Consider the following 15,142-nt stretch of genomic DNA (forward strand, 5'->3'; position numbering starts at 1 on the left):
ACTGATCTCATCACCACGATCCACACCACATTCCCCTTCCAGAGTTGCCACAAAAGTACAAGCAACAAAGGAAAAACAGACAAGTGGGGCTACTTCAAACTAAAAGGCTTCTGTACATCTTAGAAAGTAATTAACAAAATGAAAAGGCAACCTGCAGAATGGAAGAAAATATTTGGATATTTGTGTTAATATCCCAAATACATCTGAAATTTCTGCAACTCAATAACAAGATAAATTGATTTTAAAATGGGCAAAAAATTTGAATAGACATTTCTCTGAAGAACACATACACATGACCAACAGATTTGAGAAAAAATGCTCTACATCACTCATTCTCAGAAAAATGTAAATCAAAACCACAATGATTTAACACTTTACATGGGTTAGGATGGTGACCATTTTAAAAAGATACCAAGATTTAGTGAGAATAAGGAGAAACTGGAATCCTTATATACTGTTGATAGGAATGAAAAATTGTAAGGCTGCTATGGAAAATATTATGTAGTTTCCTAAAAAAAAAAAATTTAAATAAAATTACTGTAGGATCCAGTAATCCAACTTTGGGTATATATCCAAAATAATTGAAAATCTCAAAGAGATATGTACACTCCTGTTATTACAGTATTGTTCACAACAGCCAAAATATGGACACAGCATGAATACCTATCAATGGAATAAGTGGATATGGAAGATGTTGTATATAACTACAATAAAACATTACTCAGCTTTGAAAATAAAAGAAATCCTGCCATATGCGACAACATGGATAAACCTGGAGGACATCATGTTAAGTAACACAAACCAATCTCCAAACCAGTCTATAAATCCTGCATGATTTCTCTTACATAAGATATGTAAACTAGTCATACCCAGAGAAACAGAATCATAGGAAAGTTGGCAGTGCTGGGGTGAGGGGAAATGGTGAAGGGTTGATTTTCATTGGCTTTAAAGTTTCAGCTGTGTAAGACAAGCAAGTTCTAGAGATTTGCTGTACAATCTTATGCTTGTAATTAACAACATTGTATTGTGAACCAATAAATTTGTTAAGAAGGTAGATCTCAAGTTAATTGTTCTTACCACCATGACAGCAACAACAGAAAGAAAACAGAAAGCCATCTCCGGCCATTCCTGGAAACGTTTTCATATGATTATGCCTACCTGATGGCGGTTCTCATCACCATCCCCAGCTCTTCTTTCCAATCTGGTCAGAACTGAGAAGAAGAGGAAGCTAAATTTAGACAAATGGGGTAAAACGGCTCTCTAAAATTAAATTCAAGAAATAAAACATGGTTAGTCTTTAAAATAGAAACACGTCTTAGAAAATAAAGCCATAAATTTTGTCAGATGCAAGAGAGGAGAAGACCGTTGACTTAGTAATGGCAGTCAGAATTTGTAACTTAATTAAGTTTGAAGGCATCTTCATCGTCATTGTTGTTTGCTTTCATAAAAGCAGTTAAGTTTCCTCTATTGCAGGACTTTCTCCATAATTCAGCTAAAAACCAGGTTCTTGTCACTTGACCAGGAAATATTAGGCTTGTGGACACATAGACGGGTGAGGAAAAATTGAATTTATTGGGAAAAATAGAAAAAGATAAAAACTTTCAGTAGAGTTTTTCTGCTGAAGGGAAGCCTGTTAACTGGCTTCTGGCCCACTACACAGAAACTCACAAGGCCAGGCTTCTCCCTCCGCTAATGGTGTGAACTTCCAGGCTACACCCCATTCTCTCTTCCATCAGGAAGAAAAGCTTAATTGCTGTGGGATGGAGCTGAATTCCCTGGCCTGGGAAGCAGGTGACTACCGAGTTTGAGTGGGAAATGCCAGCCATGCGGGGCCCTTGTGTCACGTGTCCCAGTCTGGGTAGGGAGGGGAAGGTAGTGGGGAGCCACAGGTCACCAGTCCATCCTAAAAAATGAAAGAAAAGGCCATGGAAAGGCTGGGTTGGACTGAGGCCATATTTATGTCCCTCATGAGCAATTGGGGTGGGGGCACAGGTTACCCTCAGAAGAAGTCCAAGGGAAAAGAGGCTTAGAAGCAAAAGAGAAAAAGATTTTTTCGTTTGCATCTCACTAAATCTTTCTCAAGTCCCATGTTGGGTGCCAAAATGTTTTAGGACTTTCTCCTTAGCTCAGTTAAAGACCAGATTCTTGTCAGAAAACGAGGAAAGATTAGGCTCATGGATGCATAGAAGGGTGAGAACAATGGAATTTATTGGGCAAAAATGAAGAAAGAGAAAATCTTTGCTAAAACTGAAAGTGAAGCCTGTTAACCAGCTCTCACCCCACCACACAGGAACTCAAGAGGCTGAGCTCCTCCCTTCTGCAAATGGTGTGAACTTCCTTAGCTCTACCCTAACTTTTCCCAGTGCACAGGCCAGTTGGAGGTTCTCTGGGGAGTCCTTTTTACTTGACTCTCTCACCTCCTTTCCACATTTTGTCTCTAATGCCCAGTTATTTTTCTTTACCAGTATTAGTAATGCTAACATAAATTTTTATGGCTATCATCACCTTTTGTTGCCTTTCTCTAGGAATAGTTCTGATTATTTTACCTATGCCTGCAGGACACTCACCAACAATAATTATTTTTATTACTCTTTTGGTTCTGACTGGGCCCTCTAGGAAGATAACAAAATAGATTGAGAAGATCAAGAGCTTGATTGGGGGTGAGACTTTTTGATAGTTAGATATTATTGTGGATATTTTTGTGATGGTGCTTTATTCTGGATGAGATGAACATGGTAAATTTTGGTAAAGCAGATTGACTTCCACAATATGAGTGGGCCTCATCTGATCAGCTGAAGCCCTTAACAGAACACAAACTGACCTCCCCTAGCAAGAAGGAATTCTGCCAGCAGAGAGCTGTGGGATTTGAAGTGACGCATGCGCTCTCAGTCACCAGAGAGCCGTGGGATTTGAAGTGCCGCATGTGCTCTCAGTTACCAGAGAGCCGTGGGATTTGAAGTGACGCATGCGCTCTCAGTCACCAGGCTGCCAGTCCACTCCGCACATTTGGGGCTTGCTGGCCTCCATAATCATGTGAACCAATTCTGTAAACACTCCCACAGCCCCCACACATTCTCCCTTTGCCACTGTCCACTCTGAAGTCCACTCAACGTATCCTATTACTTCTACTTGCGTTAGTTATTTACCAAATGGCATGACCCAAAGTATTTATTTCTGAGGCGTTTCTAACCCAGGAAAACATGATTTTCTATGACTAGATTTCTTGCACTTGTGTTTATACAGTCACAGCCATACCAGGGAGTACCAAGAGCACCGACTGGTTTCCTCCCTGCCCTCATATGCAGCAGTAGTCTTACTTCTTTCTGCTTTCAGGGCTAATTACGCCTTACATGATTTGTGGCCTTTTTCTGCAGCCAGAGCTTGTAGTGCAATTAAACCCTATTTATATTCCCTGATAACGATTTACCACCTTCTCGTGGCCAGGACATCTCACCCTGCAGAATCCAGATTGTGAAGATGAAAAGCACAGTCTCCCACTGGCACATGGTTAGTGATGATAACTGGGACCCACCCTGCTTTCACATGCTGATTCCAACACCTGTGCATTCTTACCACTGGGGACACAATGCCATAGACACAGTGGCACTCCATTCTTGCTCATGCTTCAGCTGCACCTTCAGAAGATTATTCCAATTCTCTACCAGACCACAGTTTCTGAATAGTGGACTATGTGATACAAAAACATCTCATGGTAATGGGCCCACTCCCACACATCCTTCACTATGAACTGAGTTTTTCATCAGATGTGATGTGGATTCTAACACCTGTGGTTCAGTTATCCCTTAAGGTCCAGATAGTGGTTTTGGCTCAAGCTCTGCAGGCAGAAATGTTAAACTCATCTTATAAATAAGCATCCATTTTTATAAAATTAAACCTGTGAACCTATCGGGATAAAAGGTATCCAGTATAACAAGCTTGCTACCAAATAACCTGTTGGTCTTTGAGTAAGAGCTAAATGTCATGGGATCCAGCTTTAATCTCTGCTACTGTTAGATTAGAAATCCAGAGTTAGAAGCTTTCATGTCAAACTTGGCAAATGAGAGTCTGTGTTGTTGAGCCCATCTGAAGCCTCCACACAGCCAATGTGACCAGCTCTGCCACACTGAGAGTTGAAAAGGTAGTCAGCAGAACATGACATCGCTAGGCAAAATAGATGGACAGCTAATGAGAGTGCTGATGGAAAGAAAGTAAAGAGGTAAACAAGAAGCAGAAAGTTGTCTAAATACAAGACCTTAGTTTGCAGCCTTAATACCTGTTGAAAGAAAAGGTGGCCAAGACCTCAAGAGGAAGGATTCAGTTATTTCCCCCCAAAAAACCATCATTTTTCAGATCACTATAGCCTTAACATTTTGAGGATGATTAGGGGGAGGATTGGAATTGGATATACAGACATGATATGTTCTGCTAACGTGGGAACCAGAAGTCTAAATCAGTTTGACAGAGAAGTGGGTTGGTGGGCTGGTTCTTTGAGGAAACTCTAGGAATAGAATCTTTTTTTCCTGCCTTTTCTAGTTTCTAAATGCTGCTTGAACTCCTTGGCTCATGTTTCCTTTCTCACATGACCCAATTTCTTGCTTCTGTCATTGTATCTGGTACTGTCATCAAATCTCTCTTTGTGTGGTTCCTATCAGGACACTGTGATTACATTTAGAGTCTACCTTGATAATTCAATCTCTAGGAGAGATTAGATAATTCAAATGTAATCTCCCAGCATAAAGATATTTAACTTAATTACAAATGAAAAGTCCCTTTTGCCATAGAAGGTGATATTCGTAGGTCCTATGGATTAGAGGATGACTCCATTTGGGTGTCATTATTCAGTCTACCACAGAATTATTTCTTGCCAGGATCCATAAAATAAAGCTGAGACTGCATAATTAAATGTAAATAGTAATAATAAAGCTGTTTAATAAAATGTAGTACATTCCCATGACCTTGGAATTGACGATTTCACAAAGCACAAAATGTGCAACCTTAAAGGAAATTTTGATACATAGCATTATCTTGAAACTATCTGTCCATTTAAGGACATCGACAATAAGTTAGATAAATGAATTGGGATATACTGAAGCAATGTAAAATATACAGGAATTAAGATAACAATCTGAAGCAATGGAAAAGAATAGAATGAATCTCAAAAACATATCAAGCAAAAATGCCAAACACAAAATATTAAATTCAAAAAGGGTATATTTACTTATTGCTGAAAGCTTGTTAAAATAATCTACTGAATTAAAAATCAGCAGTAATTTCTAAAGAGCCCACCAAAAAAACCTTCACAAACAATTGCACCTAATAAACAAATTCAGCAAAGATACAAGATATAAAATCAAAACATAAAATTCAGTTGTATGCTTAAACTATAACAGTAAAACAATTTAAAAATAACATTGAGAAAACAATTCCTTTTTCAATTACATCCAAAAGAGCAAAATTTCTAGGAATGAACTTAACCAAGGAAGTGTAAAAGTTTTACACTGAAAATTGCAAAACAATTTTGGGCCGGACGTGGTGGCTCAAGCCTGTAATCCCAGCACTTTCGGAGGCCGAGGTAGGTGGATCACGAGGTCAAGAGATCGAGACCATCCTGGTCAACATGGTGAAACCCCATCTCTACTAAAAATACAAAAAATTAGCTGGGCATGGTGGTGCATGCCTGTAATCCCAGCCACTCAGGAGGCTGAGGCAGGAGAATTGCCTGAACCCAGGAGGCGGAGGTTGTGGTGAGCCGAGATCGTGCCATTGCACTCCATCCTGGGTAAGAGCGAAACTCCATCTCAAAAAAAAAATAAAATAAAATAAAAAAAATTGCAAAACAATTTTGAAAAGAATTAATTACCTAAATGAATGGAAAGTCAGCATCTGTTTATGAGTTAGAAGACTTATTATTAAGATGTCAATGGTACTTAAAGTGACCTACACATTTGCCGAAATTCCCTCAAGAAGCTTTTTCTTTTTGCAGAAATGGAAGTCAGTCCTCAAATTCACATGGAATTGCAAGGAGACCCAAATAGCCAAAGTGATACTGAACAAGAACAACAAAGCTAGAGGACATGTTCTTTCTAATATTAACATTTCTATTACAAAGCTATAGTAGTCCAAACGGTGTGGTACTAGAATAAGGATGGATATACTGTATAGATCAATGGAATAGAATTAAAAGTTCAGAAGTATACCCACACATCAATGGCCAATAGATTTTAGCAAATCTGCCATGACAATTCAATGGGGGAAAGGATAGTTTCTTCAGAAAATGGTGATGGGACAGACGACAAGATATCCATATGTAAAAAATATAGATATATACACACAATATATACAAAATTAACTCATAAAAGACTGGTAACTTCAATATAGAATCAAATTATAAAGCGATTAAAAGAAAACATATGGGTAAACTCTTATAACCTTTGATTTGGTACACAAGATTTTCTGATATGACATCAAAAGTACAAGCAAAGAAACACTAAAAAATTGGACTTCATTGAAATAAAAAACTGTGGATCAAAGAATATTATAAAGAAAGAGAGAAAACCTACAAAATGGGGAAAATATTTTTACATTATATATCTGATGAGAGATTACTATCTAGATATATAAAGAACTCTTACGACTATATACAAATATAAACAACTCAATTAAAAATAGACAAATGACTTAAATAGACATTTCTCTTAAAAAGGTATGCAAAGGGCAAACAAGCAAATAAAACGATACTCAATATCGTTAGTCATTAGGGACATGCAAACCAAAACTACCATAAACTAGCACTTTATACCCGTTAGGATAGTGGTAACAAAACCACAGAAAATAAGTGTTGGTGAGGTTGGGGAATTTAAACACTTGTGCATTGTTGGTAGAAATGTAAAATAACGTAGTCACTGTGGAAGACAATTTGACAGTTTTCCCAAAAGTTAAATACAGATTTACCATATGAACCAGCAGTTCTATTTATGGGTATATACCCAAAGAAACTAGTAAAAGAGCTTCAAAAAATACTTGCACACAAATGTTCATGGCAGTACCATACCCAATAGTCAAAAGGTGGAAGCAAACTAAATAGATATTAACAAATAAATAGATAAACAAACTGTGGTGCAAGATGTATACAGTCAACCCTTGAACAACATGTGTTAGAACTCTGAGTCCACTATTGTGCAGATATTTTATTACCTCTGTCACACATGCAACAAGACCAACCTCTTCTTTTCCTACTCCTACTCAACCTACTCAATGTGAAGATGATGAGAATAAAGACCTTTATCATAATCCACTTCTATTTAATGAGTAGAAAATATATTTTCCCTTCCTTATGATTCTCTTAATAGCATCTTCTTCTTTCTAGATTATTTTATTGTAAGAATACAGTTGTATAATACATCAATATACAAAGTATGTATTAATTGTCTGTTTATGTTAACAGTAAGGTTTTAAGTCAACAGTAATCCATTAGTTGTTGATTTGGTGGGGAGTTGAAAGATACATGCAGCTTTTTGACTACACATGGGATCAGTACTCCTAACCCCTATGTTGTTCAAGGGTCAACTCTATATACAACAGAATATTATTCAGATATGGAAAGGGAAGAATACAGCACTAATAAATGCTCCAACATGGATGAACCTCAAAAGCTTCAAGCTAAGTGAAAGAAGATAGACACAAAAGGTCACATAGTGTGTGATTCCATATGAAATATCCAGAATAGATAAATCCACAGAGAAAAAGGCTTAGAAATACCCAGAATAGATAAATCCACAGAGAGGGAAAGAAAACAGTCCCAGTAGTTATCAGGGACTGGAGAGAAGAAAGAATGAGAAGTGACTACTTCATGGATATAAGGTTTTCTCTTGGCGTAATAAAAATATTTTAACATATGCTAAAGCTTGTGATAGTACAGCATTGTGAATGTGCTAATTGCTACTAAATGGTGCATTTTAAAGTGACTGATTTTATGTGGTGCAATTTTCACCTTAATTATAAAAAGTGAATAACCTTTTAGAAGCTAATCTTTGGAGAAGGTGGAGATTGGATAGGATCATAAGAAAGGCTTCTGGGATGTTAGTAAGTACTCTGTTTCTAAATTAGGTTATTGGTTTTTAGCAAAGTCAATTTGTGAAATTATTCAAGTCATATGCTAATGAAACATATACTTTTCTATGTAAGTGTTATACTTTAATAAAATGCTCACTTTTACAAAAAGAAAATATTCTGAATTATGTATGGCCATTTTCATTGAGGCAGCATTGTACAGTGTAGTACAAATGGTAACTGTGGCATATATGCCCTTGAGCCCTGAAATTCTTATGGCAAATCCTAAATTATTTCCATTGCATCATTCCCTAGAGCTCAGAACAGATCCCTGAGACAATTTTATCATCAAGAAATTTTATACTGATCTTTTTCTCATGCTGATACTCAAAAACCAAGACAGTTTTTGTTCTTGCAGTTTGTAAATTACTAATAATCATTGCTTATAAAAAATATTGCATTAACAAAGTCATTCCAAGTATTGGCTGACATCAAATATTATGGATATTAAAAAGAAAGAACAGAATATCAACTGATGTCAAGACAATATAAAATAAAATTGAATATTGATTAATGTATTGAATTCGCTAAATTGTTTTCTATCCACTGTTTCCACAGAGCTAGAAGATGTTAAATTTTCTGTCCCTAATGGATTAACACCTTGTCTTGTCTCCAAATGCCTTACAATTATTTTTCAGGTAGCTCAATTATTCTATTATTTTTTTGACTTAGGAAACAGAACTCAACAATATAGCTAACTGAAAATGTAAATATAAAATTCATGTCTTGAAAAATACACTGCCACTCTCTCAATTGAGCACCTTGCCGTCTCATTAATGCAGTTGTTCAAATGAGTGTGCTATCGGATTAGCAGGACCGTCTTGTTTCCCTCTGTGTTGATTTTCACAACCCCATCTTAGTTGGTAATTTCCCATTTTTTTCCTGAGGCTGCTCAGCAAAAAAGTAAGCAAAGCTGACAACTTTCTTGAAATATTTTTATAAATCCATCTATATTTTCATTTCATCTGTCACATATCTGCCTGAAGGTGTGCAATCCCAGCTCTCTTAAAATGTTACACCTTAGGCCAGCATTCTTGTGTGGTGATGAGTGGGGTGCCCCCAAGGGAGATAGTCACCTAGTTTCTAATTTGTGCTGCTATGCAATCAGCTTGTCGGACACAAAGACATACACTCACACACAGTTGAGTATATATGTATATAAATATCTGTTTCTGTGATTGTGGAATCAATCAATCTATCTATCTATTATCTATTTATCTATCCATCCACCATCTCTTTTGAAAATCTCGTACTTTTTATGTGGTATGAATGCCAGTGGAATGCTATGGTGTTATTACATACTTCTCACCTGTTACCCACAAATAATAGGCATGAGGAAAAAACATCGACCATTATCAGGTGGATTTTAAGCTGCTAAACGTCATGTCTATGCCATGATTAAAACAGTGAGGGCTATTTTCGCAATGAGGGCTAACACTGTTTTAGTAGTATGGCAACAAGATTGCTTATACAGATCAATTTTATATTTTTATACATTAATAAAAACTACTCATATGTAAGTTGCGTAACATTTGATTCTGAAGCATCAGCAATCAAACTCTCTAAAGACAGAGAATTTTATTCTCTCTCTTTTATTTACCACTGTATTCCAAAAATTTGGAACAGGGCTTGGCAGGTAGTAGGGACTCTATAATATTTGTTTAATATGTAAACGAATCCACACATAAACTGTGAAGAAACTATTTTATTTGTAAATTACCTGTTTATCTATATAAACTACTGTGTCAAAATAAAAATCAGTGAATTAAACATAATATTGATGTGAATTGTAAATAATATGTATGCATCATTAGTATTTAAATATAAAATTGAGAGACTATGTAAAAGTACTACTGTTCTTTAGTACCCCTGATCTTTTTACTAACTCTTAGAACAGTGTCTGAATATTTTCACCATCGAGCAAATAGATTCTGCAAAGATGGGCTAAAGCCAAACAAATTATACCTGTCTTTATTTCACTAAGCCCACACAAATGTGCTTGCCTTCTTCAGTCTGAGAGATGAAATCTGGAGTGGCAATGCAGGACATCAGATTTGTTTCACCAATGTAATTTAGGGAGATAAAGAGGAATCAAGCAAAAGAAGCCCAATTATAACCTAGTTAAAGAAAACTGTACATTTAAAATGCATTTCCATTATGTATAGCTCCTAATATAGCTATGACTAAATTCCAAAGCTATAAAATAAAATAGATATGTTTTATTTTATTCTTTTATTGAGTCTTCAGATTTTTCGGTAGAGTGAGCCTCATATCTATATTGAATTTTATTAATGGAAACCAAACACATTTGAAATGCACTATTTCTGAATGGCTTGCCCCATTCATTCAGCCATATTAACTGAAGATAACACTAAGAACAGCATTAGCCACAATAGATTTACTCTCAGTTCAATTTAATAAAATAGTTACAAAACTTTAAACATACCCATGGATCATCCCTGCTAGAAGTTACAATATTTTGGGGGGAAAATGGATACAAAATAAATATTTGTCATAGTTCATCCCTGTGTAAAAGTTACAATATTTGGGGGAAAAGAACACATTGAATACTTTTAAAATTAGAGAAAAAAATAAAAATACAGCAAGAAAGTATTAAGTTGAATATACTTAAATGTTAAAGTAAATTATTATAAGCAATCATTTCCAAGACTAGCTAGGAGAAAGATAAATAAATGCTACCTAGTGTTGCAGGAGGAAGCTTCTTGAAAGTGGTAGAAAACTATCATGAGCATTGAAGAAGTTGAAAAATTGAGTTGGAGCTATAAATTCTAAAGGCCTGCAAAAGATTAAAGAAGTATTTTAGCTGTGAGAAACCATGCCTCCTAAAGTATAAACTTTTTAGAATCCTGTTGCTACAGGAAAGGGGTCCAGATCCAAACCCCCAACAGAGGATTCTTGGATCCCATGTAAGAAAGAATTCAAGGTGACTCAATAGGGTAAAGTAAAAGCAAGTTTATTAAGAAAGTAAAAGAATAAAAGAATTGTTACTCCATAGAGCAGTCCCCGGGGCTGCTGGCTGCCCATTTTTATGGTTATTTCTTGATATGCTAAGCAAGAGGTGGATTATTCAGGCCTCCCCCCTTTTAGACCATGAAGCTTAACTTTCTGACATTGCCATGGCATTTGTAAACTGTCAAGGTGCTGGTGGGAGTGTAGCAGTGGGGACGATCAGAGGTCACTCTCATAACCATCTTGGTTTGGGTGGGTTTTGGCAGGCTTCTTTACTGCAATCTGTTTTATCAGCAAGGTCTTTATAACCTGTTCTTGAGCCAACCTCCTATCTCATCCTGTGACTTAGACTGCCTTAACCATCTGAGAGTGCAGCCCAGGAGGACTTAGCCTCATTTTACGCAGCCCCTATTCAAGACAGAGTTGCTCTGGTTCAGACACCTCTCGCATTATTAAAAGCACCAAGTATTTAGCACTCTCTAGGATGACTTCTCCGTACTGTGCTATAGAACTCAGAATATAGGTAGGTAGAAGGGGAACAACAGTAACATTTGCAGGCTACAACCTCTGGATGTAATCAGGGACTCTCTTAAACTCTTTCAAAACAAACTAATGAAGAGCTTTATGTTAGTAATGTCTTAGTCCATTTTTTGTTGCTATACAGAATGCTTATTACTGGGTAATTTACAAAAATGGAGGTGCATTTCTTACAGTTTTGGAATCAGGGAAGTACAAAGCCCAGGACACTGCTTCTGGCAAGGGACTTCTTTCAGTGTCACCCATGGCAGAAAGCAGAAGGGCAAGAAAGTACCTTAGAGAGTAGATGCTAACTTATCTATATAATTTCTGAATTTGGCTCTCTGTGATTAAATCAAAGATCATGAAATTTAAACATGCTTTTATAGTAAAATTTAGTTCCATATTTATAATTATTACTGAGCAAAAATTATGTCAACTCTATAAGCAAATTTTGAAAAGTTTCTTATTTTAATAATAGAGCATTTGTCAAGTTTCCTTCCTTCCTTCATCAACCATTCCTGGAACAGACTAATAAAATTGCTTACTATTCCACTGATAATAGGATATAAACTTGTTTTTATCCTAAAGAATACTTACTCAAAAAAGCAATCAACAACATTAAAGGTAATGTTTAACAGTGGTCACCTATTATCTCACTGTTGGTGCAATCACTATTTGATATCAAATTGTGTAGTCAGCATGTACGTGTTTTGCTTTGAAAAATTCCCTTTTTTACTGCCATTTTAAAAAATCCTGATATAAGCTTATTTAAAATGCACAACAGGATTCATAGTAATCAGTGTAACTATGGTGACTTAGCTAAATGTATTTTTGTATATTAAAGTGTAGCATTATTGAATTTTAATTTGTCTTCCTTTCTGATCTGTACTATAATTCTGTATTACATTTTTAAAAATACCTTATCACAAGTTGAGTTCTCTGAGAAGTGCATGCTGAAATGAAGTTAAAAGTACAAAATATTCATTGGAGAGTAGTAACAAAGAGAAGACACAGGATTTCGCAGAGGTACTAAACCATGGTGAAGACCTGCTAAAGTCTGTTTGTCCAAAGGGGAGTTCTAAAGTAAATACGAGCCATTAAGGGAGCCCCACGCTGGATGGAAATGGCCAAGTCCTTTTACAACCACCTTTTCCTTCTGACACTGCCTGAAATTCACCCTGGGAAAGCAAAACCTCAACTTTTCCTGCCTCACTCCGTCTTTGTCAGTGCCCTGAGAAGATTGATATCTCAGCTTGTAACTGCTGAAGCAAACCTAAAGTGGTTAATAATGGGAGTTTGTCAGCTAATCTCTCCCTTTTCACAGCTATCTTAATACAAATATAAAATATTTGAAGGAACTGTAATAATCTTTTATTTATAAATTAAGAACTTATCAATAAAATATACATTTCAATAACATTAGTAAAAAATCTTTTTACTTTTCTTAAGTAATTCAGAATAGATCATCTTTCACTTTAGTTCCTACCCTTGATCCTTAGAAGAAAAAACCTTCTATTGATTTTTTAAAAACGCAAACATTCTCGATTAATACAAACAAGGAAAAGGAAAGACTAGATGAGAAAAAAAACCATCTAGCATATTCGAAAGATAATTCATGCATTTAAAATCATTTGAGCAGCACATTGCCTTTAGGTATAAAGAGAAATATAAAACTATTTTTACAATTAATTACATTTATCAGCAGGAAATAAAACATGATCAAAATTGACCTGTATATGAGTGATGGTTGTAACTGAGTTTTCGATTTTTCCTGTTGGGAATGCCATTCAAAACTGGCATGATCTTTTCAAGTAAACTCAAAATCCAAACAATGTCTTCAAAGTAGGCATGTTGTTAACAATGATTCCTGCTGTTTTGTATGAATGAGTAGTAATCATCTCTATAACATTAGCCCTTGGAAATTAAAATGGCTTATATTGAAAACACAGAGGTCTGTCAAAATGCTATGCTTTTTAGTAGGGACATTGCTAATCCTATAACATGGCCTTTCCATTACCGAATCACTACAAATATGCCTCTAAACTAACAGAAAGATGCCAAATTTAATCTCTGATAAGGTAGCACAGTGACTAAAAAGGGAATTCATTTACCTGCAAGGGATTAGAGAGAATATGCTGTATTTTGGATGTTGGGTATGCTAAATCCTGTCTTAAAGCAATTTAAGAAATAAAATTTATGAAATTCTACTGAGAATAAATATTACATAGTAGACTTTGAAGAGAAATTCCTTGCGGTGAGTCGCAGTCATACGTAAAGGACTATTTGAAACTGCCTTAAATGAATCTTATTTAGGGAAAATTACAGACTAGAAGAAAACACAAGATCGGAATTTGGAGGAAGCTTGGAAAACAAATATTTGTATATAAATAGACTTTCAATAATTGCAAATCAATTATCTCTAGAGATTGTGAAAATTACTCCGAAGAAAAGAGTGTCAGCTTGGTTACTAAACCCTGCTGTTTTTCCTTGTGTTTGTGTTTGTTCCTGCCAAAATCACACTGCCTAAGCTAGTGAAGCTTTAGAGTAGGTCATCCTATCCTGTATCTTTTTCGAGACTGACAGATTTCCATATACATTTTAGAATTAGCTTTTTAATTTCTAAAAAAAGGCCTGCTGAGATTTTGATCAATACTTTATCAAATTTATAGATAATGTTTGGGAGAGTTGATATCTTTACATGTTGTATATTTCCAAACCATGAACACAGCATAGTTCATATAGATGATATTATTTTATTTAATTATTACAGCTGTGTGTGTATGTGTTCTAAATTTAATTTCAGATTTATTCCTTAGCATCTGAGTTTTCTTATTACTCTAAGTTGTATCTGCACAGATTGGAAGAAAAATCATTGCAATGGCTACTACTAAGAAAGAGTATAGTATATGGAATGTATGAAGAACTCCTATAAATGAATAAGAAAAAAGCGGCCATGCCAAAGGAAAAATGGGCAAGGTACTTGAACAAGAAATTATTGAAAAGATATTCACATAGCCAGTAGGTATAGGGAAATGTATTCAACTTCATTAGTCTTAATGTAAATATAAATTGAAGCCATAAATAGATACCACTACATATTTGCCAGGATCAACAAGACACACAATGCCAAGTATTTGTAAGGATGTAATGAAAATTCAAATACCTGCTAATCAGTGCAAATTTGTATAACAATTTTGCAGAATTATTTGGCCTACCATATACTAAAGTTGAACATATTAATATCATTTATTAGCAACCCACTTTCCATTGGCAAGGAGGCCAGAAAAAAAATGAGTAAACTATTTTTTAAGTATTAAATTTTAGAGTTTATCAGGAGATAAACTCTGAAAGGTATGAGAACTTTCTCATACATAATCTTGCATCAGTTAGAATCCAGCCAGGACACCTAAACTACACCAGTAACTTACATATGAAAAATTTTAATATAAAAAAATGTATTAACTGGGAAGAGAGGAATACCTACTAATGGTGAATTACAAAAGGGGTGAGAGAAGCCAGGGAAGAAACAAACCAGGGAAAGAGG

At 35.5% G+C, this 15,142-nt stretch overlaps 1 long non-coding RNA gene across 1 annotated transcript in view; it reads right to left on the reverse strand.

Annotated features, from left to right (window-relative positions):
* Nucleotides 1-761: 761 nt before the first annotated feature.
* The window catches only part of LOC128928496 (uncharacterized), a 32,814-nt gene continuing 18,433 nt past the window's right edge, over nt 762-15,142 (reverse strand). The window contains exon 3 of the long non-coding RNA XR_013523672.1: nt 762-1,211. This is a non-coding gene — a long non-coding RNA (uncharacterized LOC128928496). The remainder of the gene's footprint in view (nt 1,212-15,142) is intronic.

Source organism: Callithrix jacchus, chromosome 11, assembly GCF_049354715.1.
Source record: "Callithrix jacchus isolate 240 chromosome 11, calJac240_pri, whole genome shotgun sequence".
NCBI lineage: Eukaryota > Metazoa > Chordata > Mammalia > Primates > Cebidae > Callithrix > Callithrix jacchus.